This window comes from Narcine bancroftii, chromosome 1 (genome assembly GCF_036971445.1).
Source record: "Narcine bancroftii isolate sNarBan1 chromosome 1, sNarBan1.hap1, whole genome shotgun sequence".
NCBI classification, from domain to species: Eukaryota; Metazoa; Chordata; class Chondrichthyes; order Torpediniformes; family Narcinidae; genus Narcine; species Narcine bancroftii.
Window position 1 is genome coordinate 350,258,558 of NC_091469.1, and position 9,309 is coordinate 350,267,866.

Here is a 9,309-nt window from a genome sequence, read left to right on the forward strand (position 1 = left end):
AAAGATCAGGAGAGCAATGGACTGGAGCAGAGCACCAGTAATGGGGAGAACACCCCCCACCTAATTGAGAAGGAGAAGCAGAGGAGATGATCCCAAGGACAGCAAGGGGCCCTACAGCTGAAGACATACTAGTGGTGACCTGTTGGTGACTCATTAGCAGTAACCCACAAAGGCTGCCGACTGCTGGCAACTTGAGGTCAAAGGACTCTCCCCAGTCTGCAAGCTGCTGGAGACTGCTTCATGAGACTAGGTATCGGAACTGCGATTTGAGAAAATACTGAGAGCAAGGAGGATTCCCAAAGTGCCCTGATAGCAGTGGAGGCGAAACCACACTCTTGGTGACTCTAGGAGGACCTCTCTTTTGCTTCTCTTTCGCTGACTGTAAGGGGTGCTGGACAAAGCTAATGGCAAATCTTTGTCTGCCTTATGGTAGATGAAAGTCAATTTTATGTAATATTTCTGTTTTATTGCATGTTATTAATGATATTTGATAGATTCCGTCCAGTATGAGCAATCAAATATTTTAAATTAACCACTGTATTGTGGCTTGTGGAGTGCCATGTGGCCTCTCTGTCTGGAACTTAGTGGGAATGTGGATTGTGGAGGGTCACAAGACCTCACCATCTGGAATTTAGTCCGAAGTTGTATCAATTGCCAATCAAGGTGGGACTTTGCCCACCCATTGGTGGACTCCTGACCAATGATCCTTTTAAATTATTCACCATTACCTAGGCTGGACTCCCAAGCATACTTGACTATAAAACTACCACTTGCTTTGCACATTCTTTCTGCTCCTTAGTCCTGACTACGAATGCTATTCTGCCCCAGGTGGCTTAACTGTGGATGTTGCTGGAGGAGTCGTGGTGAAGGTGTGCACTACATATGAAGTGGGACTGCAGTATTTTTGGCAGTATTTAGCACTGAAAACAACCCCCCCCCCTCCACGTTGGTACGTGGAACTGAGTATATGTTGAACTCCCTGTCTTGTTAGTAACCATGTTTTACTTAACATTGAGCTATACCCCGAGGTACAGGGATCGGGAGTGTCTGCTGTAAGAGCATATTAATAAATTGCCTTGTTTTGTGCCTTCCCTGTTATGATTTCCCCATGTGTACAATAAAGATTACTCCTTGTTTGTCATCTTGTGTCTGGACTTGTTTCTCTGTGAACCCACTGAACCTGTCTTAAATCTCACACAACCACCACGTGCCCAGATGTCTCTTCATGTCTCTTGCAGCACTCGGGAACTTAAGACCGGAGTAATGGTGTAAATGTGTTATAAGATTATTTGTTAATAGGACTTAAATTTTGGTTATTGAACTAAATATTAATTCAAATGTTTGTGCTGTTTTCAGTGAAATTTAGAATAAATGAATCTAATCCTAATAAGCAAACACTTACAATTTATTTTTCCACCATGGTGTCATTGAATTTTTCTTTGATTGTTGGTTATTGGTCATATCCCTGTTTAGGATGTGGATTAAGAAAGTTAAAATAAATATTTAAAACTGCTCTATGAAATCACTTGAGTTACTGGTTCAATGCAGCAAATCATTGAATCCGATTACATGCTTTATCTCAAAAATGGTCCCTGGTGTTGTGAAGGAAATGTTCATGTTTATTTAATTTTTAAGATTGTTTTATTGTCACGTTATACTCAGTACGGTGAAATGGGTTATCCTGAGAGCAGTCTATTACAAGTTATTTCATTTGGTGTGTAAAGGGTGCAGTTTACAGGAAAAGAAAAATCAATCGGTATCAAGCAAGGGCAGCATGATGACGCCTTCTAGAGTCTGATGCCTGCAGGGAAGAAAATGTTGGAAAAAAACTACCTGCTGATCTGTGCTTTAACACTCTTGAGTCTTCTCCATGATTGGAGGAAGGAGACAGACTGTATTTTTTGGGGGGATGTGAAGGGTTCTGCCATGTGTTGGCTCTCTTTCTTCATTTTCACCTTCCACTGCTGAAGAAAGAGAGCCAACACATGGAGAACCCTTCACATCCCAAATACAGTCTGTCTCCTTCCTCCAAACAGCTGGATTTGCTACCTTCTGAAGTTTTCTTTTGATCTTGAATTGAGCCGCTTGATGCATCCAACAAGTATGCTTTTAATGGTCCACCTGAAGAGGTGGTTGAAGGACAAGGGAGACCTGCTAAACAACCTTGGTCTTCCACAAAGTTGATGCATTGATGTGCTCTCATGATTGTCACTTCAATGTGTTTGTCTCGAGTCAGGTCATTGGAGATGTTTATTTCCGAAGGACTTGAAGCTATCTACACTTTACACTTCAATGCTATTATGGTGCAGAGGGATGTAGTCTCTTTTCCTTTACCTAAAGTCAATGATCATCTTATTGATGTTGAGATGAAGAGGTCATTGATTTGATGCCATGCTAATAGATTTTCAATCTTTCCTATATTCCAACCCATTGAAACATGATACATGGCCCACTCTTTTGGTGTCATCAGCAAATTTGAAAGTAGAGGTGAAATGGAATTTGGCTGTCCAGTGGTGGTTGAAGAGGGAACATCATCGGGGACTGAGTATGCATCTTGAAGAGCACTGAAGTCAATGCCTTTAACCAATGTCCTGACATTATTTGTTAGGAAGATACTGAAATCCTTTTCAAATTTGACAAAGTGAAAGTATTTTAAAACATTTTCTTGTGATTAAATGCTGAATAATTGGGATGAATGAACTGACAAGGGACCATTGAGTTAATTTTCTAATTAAGCCAAAGGAGCAAATCGAAGTGGTAGTTGGCAGGCAACACAAGACAAATTGTATATTTAAGTGACTTGTAACATTTTACCATATGTACAGCATCTTCAAAAGTCCAAATTTCAATAAATCCAGCATTATTTTGGTGCTCCTGAAGTTTCTCGCATCCTACTCTGCAAACTTGAAGTCTGCCACACTAAACCCCAGCAAGGTTTCAGACATCAATTTAGTTCCTATTCTTATCTTTATCTCAGCACCAGCATTTTTCTGCAGAAATGCAAGGAAAAATAAGACCTAATATTTCACACCTAAGCTCTGAAGGCTATTTGCCTGCATTGTATGTTGAGATGAAAATGGATGATTATAACATTTCAAGTGGTCACATATAAGTCCGACTCCCAACTAAATATTACACGATGGAATACAAATATGCTGAGTTGTATCACCCTGGAGAAAATTGCGTACAATTTGAGGAGAAACTATAACCCATTCATTGGGGTATGGCAGCCTTATCTGCAACATATAGGTATGCAGATATAACTACACCCCTTCTAACTCGAAGGTAAAAAATATGCACTAATAGTGGAATGATTCAGATAAATGAAGTGGGTCATGGCGCAAATGACGTGCTCTTGTTTTGTATCTTTTTCATTTTACTTTGGGTTTATATTTGGTTCCTTTAAGGATCTGTGACTCTTTGTATTTTTGGTTCTTTATGTTTGTTTAATTTACATAATCTTTTATTTTATTTGGGAAGGGAGGGGTGGGTGGTGGGGGGGGGAATTAAATGGACTCTGAAAGTAATATATCATTGATGAGAAGGTTGTACTGTTGTTTTGGGTTTGTGTGTGTCCTCGAAAATTAAAAAAATATTCAAAAGGAAAGAATCCTCTGTCTTGACAGCTGTGAAAAGAAAAAACATTGATGCTATACGTATAATTAAAAATTCTGATTTGGGTAAGGCAGTATCAGTGCCTAGACATGGTTCATATTTTGGATCAATAAACCTAGAGGACTGGGAAGTTACAGGAAGAGTCCAATATGCACTGTTCAGATTATTAAAACTCTTTTAAATGCTTCCTTTATTATGGTTGGCATTCCCAAAGGTATTTTGCTTTTATTATTTGCATATGAGCATGTGTGTCTAACCCATGTATTATGCATTCAGAGCTGACCTTTGGAAACTTTGGATGGACAGAATAAAAATGCAAAAGCATGAATAATTATACCAGAGAATTAGTCAATGATGAACAATCCAATTAAATAATTATGACTGAGGAATTGGCAAGAAATAGATAAAGTCCCCTGGAAATGTGCTAAATGGAAGTTAATTATCAAAATCCATCACATCAACAAAAATGTAATTTTATTTGGGTTATAATGCAGTAATTTCAAATGTCTACTTCATAATGAGGCTCTGGACAATGCCAGGAAGTCATCAGGAGCAATTTATTGAAGGGTTGCAAATTGCCTTCACAATTGTAGAGAATCGTTGTAGAAATATACTAAGAATTTTGAATGCTGTGGAGAGCATATGAAAATTTGATTGCTGCATACATTCAAGATCTGATGACCCCTATATTAATACACTTTATTAGATTTGGCTGTCCAACTGACCATTCATTCTCAGCTGTGATCTTGCTTTCAAATGGTCAAAGTACTTCTGTTCTTTTTCGACAATGAAAATGGGGCGTGGGGGGCATGGCAAGATGGCGTAAAAGGAAGTATTCCACCTTTTCCCAGCTGGATTACTAAATACCAGTTTTAAAAAAGCATAAAAGTGGTTAAAATAAAATTTACAGTTGTTTAAATAACAGTGATTTATGACGGCATCTAATGTGAAAAAATTTAAACCTCAACTTCAAAAAAAATTACCATACAAAAGTGTGGAAGATTCGAGGCCTACCTGCATAGCTGAATCCACAGAATTGTCGTTGGGAGTCTCCAAGCCTCAGAGGACTCCAGCCCGTTCACGTTTGACCTCGGCGCCGATCCTGCCTCCGCAAGATGGTGCCGACACTTTGGTGAATTCGGCCATTGCCGACCCGCGTTCTTGTGAAGCTGTGCACGTGGGTGGCACCGCCAACAAGGGGACCCGTGAATCCACGATCTCTCTGGGCAGCCCAGGGGCACGCAGTGTAGCATGTTCAGCGGCTTTGCCTGGTTTGCGTGGGGCATCCCGGGTCCGAGAATAGCTGGATGAAGTATGGGCTGTGGGGGAGCCCGAACACTGACATCCCGAAGAGGTCAGGGTGCCGGCGTCGGATGACCAGACCCACAACCGTTCAGCTAAAGGATCTATGATGACTGAGGAAGAAGAGGAATTTACCTTATTGGAATTTGTCCAGGAGGAGGATCCTGTAGTTAAAAGAGGGAGACCTCAAAAAAGTGGAGGTGGAATCTGGAATGGATTAAGTGTTTACTGTTTTGGAAGGGATTGCTTGTCAAATGCACAATATGTCAAAACAAATATCAACACAGGAGAATCAAGGATTTATGGAGATGAAAATAAAAATGAATACCCTGTGTGATGAAATTGTCAACTATGAAACAGGAAATGACTGGAGTTAAGAATTACATTAATAGATGTATAAAATCAGTTGACACTGCAAGATAATTTTTAAAAAATTGAAACAGCCTTTTCTGAGTGTCAAAATCAGGTGGAACGTAATAGTGAAAAAATGGAAAAAGTGAAGGTTCTTTTGTAGATTGGGCGATTCAAAAAAACAAAAGAGATTTATTGAAGAAGATTGATTTGTTGGAAAATCAAAGCCAAAAAGGAATAATGTGAAAATAGTTGGTTTTCCAGAGGACATTGAAGGTTCTGATCCTATAAGATATTTTAAGCATTGGATCTCAGAGGTGCTGGGTAAAGAGTTTTTTCCTGAAGACTTGGAATTGGATCGGGCTCATAGAGCTCTGAGAAGAAAACCACTTCCAAGACAAACACCAAGAGCAGACTTGGTTCATTGTTTAAAATACCAAGATAGAGAAATGATTTTACGTATGGCAGTACAGAAAGCACAGCAGAATCAGTTTCCATTAATGGTTCAAAATAACAGAGTATTTTTTTAATGCCGATTTGAGCAAAGTGGTTATTAGAAGATGATGAGAATTTAATACAGCCAAAGATGTCTTGTGGCAAAAAGGCTATGTTTACTTTTCGTTATCCTGCAATTTTGAAGGTTTTTTAATGGAAACTTTCAATCTTTCTTTGAGAATGATCATGATGCTTTGGTTTTTGCTAATTCTTTGCTGGAACTGCGAAGAAATGGACATTCTCCTCCGTTGTCTCCTAAGAGGAGGGGAAATGGAAATAGACATGGGTATGGAAAGTATCGAAAGAAAGGAAAGAAAGAAGAGTTGACATAAAGTCTTGATGTTGAAGTTCCGCAGCAGTCATTGGTCATGGAATCATTGGGCTGAATATATGGACTATCTTTTATTGTGTTTAATTAAATAATAAATATGTGTCTGGCTGGGAGGGTGAATGACACTGAAAACTTTGATAGTCATCTGCCGCTAGTGGGTTTTCCACGCCCAGATTTTTAGGGTATTACCACCTTTGCGTGGTTTTTTTATGGTTTTTCTGTTATTTATTTTTGAGGGGTTTTTTTTGGGAAGAATTATAGAGGGGAGCATTATTTTAAATGTGTAAATTTATTAGTAGTTAAAAAGGATGTCTAAATTGAATTTTGCAACTTTTAATGTTCAGGGATTAAATAATCCAATTAAGAGAAAGAGAATATTCTCTTATATAAAAAAAATGAAAATTGATATTGCTTTTTTACAAGAAACACATTTGACTGAAAAAGAACATTTGAAATTGAAAAGAGATTGGGTTGTTCATGTTTTATGTTCTTTTAATTCTAAGGAAAGAAGAGTTGAGATTTTTGATTCATAAAAATTTTCCATTTGAATTGGAATCTTCAAAGGGGTATGTTGGCAGAGTATTAAGAGTGAACTGTAAAATTTTTGCTGAATCTTGGACTTTACTGAATCTCTATCCCCCTAATATAGATGATGAGCGGTTTATTTCAGAAACTTTTTTACTGTTAACTCAAATTAATAAAAATGTCCTCATTGGTGGTGATTTTAATTGTGTTCTGGATCCTTTGTTGGTCAGAAATTCAAAAAGTATAAGGAAATTAAAGATGGCAACACAAATTAATGCATTAATGAAAGATTTAAATTTGGTGGATATTTGGAGAAAAGTTAATCCTACAGAGAAAGATTTCTCTTTTTATTCTTCACAACATGATTTGTTTTCTAGAATTGATTTATTTTTGGTATCAGCACATTTACAAGGTAGAGTATTACGAGCTGAACATAAAAGTAGAGTTATATCTGATTATTCATTATTACTTTTTTCTTGTGAAAGTTCGGAGGTAGTACATCCGTCGTTTAGATGGAGGTTTAACGCAATGTTATTGAAAAAAGACTAGAGTTTGTTACTTTTCTTAAAGAGTATATTTCTTTTTTTGACTGAGAATGTTAATTCTGTGGATCATCATTTTGTAATATGGGATGCTTTAAAAGCTTATTTGAGGGGTCAGATTATTAGTTATTCTCAAAGTTAAGAAACAATATACGGCAGAAAGTTTAGTGTTAGAAAATAAGATTGCTGAGTTAGAGAAAGATTTTCGGAAAGGTGTAACAGAAGATTTTTTAAAAATTGCATTAGCGAGGTTGAAATTACGTTATAATACTTTACAAACTTATCAATTTGAGCACTTAATTAATAGATCTAAACAACATTATGAGTTGGGGGAAAGAGCTCATAAGGTACTTGCTTGGTAATTAAAAGCTGAACAGACATTTCGGACTATTAATGCAGTTAAGAAGAATTCAAAAGTTACTTACAAGCCTCAAGAAATTAATCACTAGTTTTATTCATTTTATTTGAAATTATATACTTCTGAGGGGAAACAGAATAATGGTTGTATTGACTCTTACTTATCTAAATTAAAGTTATCGGTATTAGATGGAAATGATGTTCAGGAATTGGAAATCTTTACAACTTTATTGACAATGGAGGTCCACTAAGTTTCCACCAAATTTAAGCAGGTGGGAAACTGCATAATTTCACATTCATACCTAGATAAAGCAGACCCTATTTTCATTGTCTTTTTAAAAAAAACTTTATTTAAAACTTAGGAAAAAACCATAACATGCTGTATAGAAATAATCAAAATAAAGGATTTTACATTAACACCCACCCCACCCACCCACCCCTTCAGCCAACTCCTTTAAGAGAAGCAACAAAAAAAATAGATTAGATATATAAAAAGAAAATATAAATGTTAATAATATTTCAAAGTATATCTAAATGCATATATTTACTAACCACTTACTAACAAAAGAAGTTATCATGTAAATTATAAGTACTTTTTCCATAACAATACATACTTTCAATTCATTATCCCAGCATGATGTATTAATTTCAGTATCATCTTTCCAAGTACTAGCAACACATTTACACACTACTGAAGCAATATGAATTTTGTCCAATACAAATTTCCCAACAAAAAAATCATTGGATCTAATGGTAATAAAAAATTATATATTTTTTCCAAAACTACTTTAATTCCTTGCCAAAATGATTGAACTTTAACACAAGTCCAAATGGCATGTAGAAAATTTCCAATACATGAGCCACATCTGAAACAAGAATCTGAATTACTAAACCCATATTTTTTCATCTTTTCCAGGGTCAAATATAATTGATATAAAAAATTAATATTAACCATTCCATATCTTACATTAGTCAATTTAATTACATTGTCTTGACACATATTTGCCCAATCATCATCGGGAAAAATAAATACTAACTCACTCTCCCATTGAAGTTTAGATTTCTCCCAATCTGACTTATCCGTACTATCTTGTAACAAATTATAGATAACTAAAATATAGCCCTTTTTCTGTATAAAGGAAATCAGATTCAAATCTTGATAAAGTAGGTAAAATTATCTCTTTTTATCTTTTATCAAAGATAATACGCAAACAAAGAATTTACAGGTATATTAAATTTTTCTCTCAAATGATTAAAAGAAAGAAATTGCCCCTCTACAAAACAATCTTGTATTGTCTTTATACCTTTAGAATCCCAAATCTTTAAATGATTATTAAACATTGAAAAAGGAATAAGCTGATCATTATACAATGGAGTTACCATTGATAATTTATCTTTCGACCCTAACACACTTTTTTTAATTCAAATCTTTAACAAATGTTTCAATATTGGCATATCATATTGCTGTAACAAAATCAAATTCCAATGAAATATAAATTAATGTATCTCAACCCTAGGAACACACACCATCTCCACTTTAGCCCAGCTAAGAGGCTGATCTAAATCCATCAATCTACTAACAAACTTCAACTGAGCCATTTCATAATAGTTTTGAAAATGTGGTAATTGTAGTCCACCAAATGCATACTTCCATGTAAGTCTATGCAACGCCTCTCAAGCTAATTTACCTTTCCATAAAAACTCTCGCACTGCTTTATTCGAATCTTGAAAAAAGCTCTTAGGAAGTAAACAAGGTATTGACTGAAATAAATATTGAATTTGAGGAAAAAT